Here is a 2219-nt window from a genome sequence, read left to right as displayed (position 1 = left end):
ACCAGTAGTTTAATGGGAGCGATCTATATTCATGTTTTCGTCCAACCGAGTCATCGACCACGTGATTTGTTGCTGTCCAACGATTGGACATTTCTGAACAAATGTAAACACGCTGCTTTGTTTATAAAATTTGTAAATATACCCATGTGTCAAGCTGAACACAATGACCAATCATAATGTTAGATAGTTTAAAATCTGTGAACACTTTTCACTATGTAGGTCACCTTGAGTACATTTTGCAATGTGACCAATGACCTCGAGCACATGGAAAGTTAATATAGATCATGCCCATTCGTTCATCTGTAATTAGGGTAACTAGAGATGAATTTTAAACTGTTTTTTTTTGTGTTTCTCTTACTTATAATGCCAGGTTCATGCAAGGTTTGTTGAGACAATGAAGATTTTGTACTTGGTGAAATTGTACTAATTCAATCTGACATAATTCAAAGATGAGAAATCTTCTTTACTTTAAAATAAAATTAATTGCACAATTTAAATAGTTTAGTACTTCGTTATGATAGCTGTCGAAATTAATCTACTAAGTAAGCTATTGAGTCAAAATTTATTGCCATGTGCATTCCTTGTACGTAACAATATGAGTCCGGAGAAAAATGGTACAAAAACGAACAAACAAAACAAAAACCAACAAAAACAAAAAAAAAGAGAACACCTTTTTAGTTATAGGGTCTTGAAGATGTTTAAAGGAGCGTCAGAGAGAGAGAGAGAGAGAGAGAGAGAGAGAGAGAGAGAGAGAGAGAGAGAGAGAGAGAGAGAGAGAGAAAATGGTGGGGGGGGGGGGGATAAGGACTGCTGTGTAACGACTTGTAAGCACGATTTTTTTGGGGAGCTCCTACTCCTATCCTTATTTTATAAGGTTACGGGATTGGGACACTTTTGGTTTAGGCAATATCGGCGTTGCCTCAAGGAAGATAATGTGATCTACATCCTTTTTAGGACTTTATTGTTTTTAAAGGTTTGATGGCGCGTATTTAGATAGAAGGATGGAAGTAAAACTACTTATTGTATTTTGACAGTCACCTCCTGGCCGTGGCGTATCAGAGTCATACAAAAACCTCATCGACTCAAAGTAGAATGAGGGCGGTTCGTAAATCTCCTCCGGACAGTTCAGATGCTTTCATTTTTTAATTTTATTTTCTCCATGAAGAGTCCATGCACTTCGCAAATTGTTTATCTTTGATCACACTATACACATGTTAGCGTCAGGATAAAATATCTTTACAAAACCCAACAGCTCATCATATACCCGTTCCCTCTTTAAATATTCGTGGCTAGGCGGAGGTGCCATAACAGTTGGGTGTATGGGTTCAACTACCCCTCGCTGCAAACGTTTTTTATTCTCTATTGTCCTCTGGCACTTATCTATTCACTTCATTTCTAGTTACTCTCTGAGTAAACAGCTTGCATTTATTTGCGAACCATATGCTGTTAAGCAATGTGTTAACAGGTTAATTAGATGCGCAGGTCAATAATTGTAGCATAGTAAGGACCTGGATCATTTGCATCTAATCATGAATAAAAGTCTGGATCACATTTGTTTTTTGTTTTGACGGCGGAAGGATGCTGGATGCCTTTACTGTAACCCCCACCCCTTTTTTTTTTCTTTTTAATATTGTAGTATTGAACCAAAAAAAATACGCAGTGGCTATTTTTACAGTCCCATAAAGATGGTTCTCAGGGCTATTTTTACAGTCCCATAAAGATGGTTCTCAGGGCTATTTTTACAGTCCCATAAAGATGATTCTCAGGGCTATTTTTACAGTCCCATCCTAGAAAGAGGAGCTACGACGCGTTAGCTCTCCTCTTTCTAGGATCCCGTAAAGACGGTTCTGGTGGCTATTTTTACGGCGTTGCGGTAATAGATTTATAAATAGTAACAGATTGGCTGAGTAGACGCCATTAGCTCCAATACTCTCACTCACTTCGTTCAGGTGCGGCTAGATAGCAGCCTCTCTCTCTCTCTCTTTCTCTCTCTCTCTCTCTCTCTCTCTCTCTCTCCCGGTCTTTCTACATTCTTTCTTTGTTTCTCTCTCTCTCTCTCTCTCTCTCTCTCTCTCTCTCTCTCCCTCCTCTCTCTCTCTCACTCTTTCTTTCATTCTTTCTCTATCCCTTTCTTTCTTTCGAGCTGTTTATAAAATATTTCAAGCTTAATTTTTATCAACTTCTACAATATTGTATGGAACATTCTTATCGGGAAATTC

The sequence above is a fragment of the Berghia stephanieae genome, chromosome 3 (genome assembly GCF_034508935.2).
Source record: "Berghia stephanieae isolate SIO BIC M18660-M18661 chromosome 3, UCSD_Bste_1.3, whole genome shotgun sequence".
Taxonomy (NCBI): domain Eukaryota; kingdom Metazoa; phylum Mollusca; class Gastropoda; order Nudibranchia; family Aeolidiidae; genus Berghia; species Berghia stephanieae.
This window is presented reverse-complemented; position numbering follows the sequence as displayed.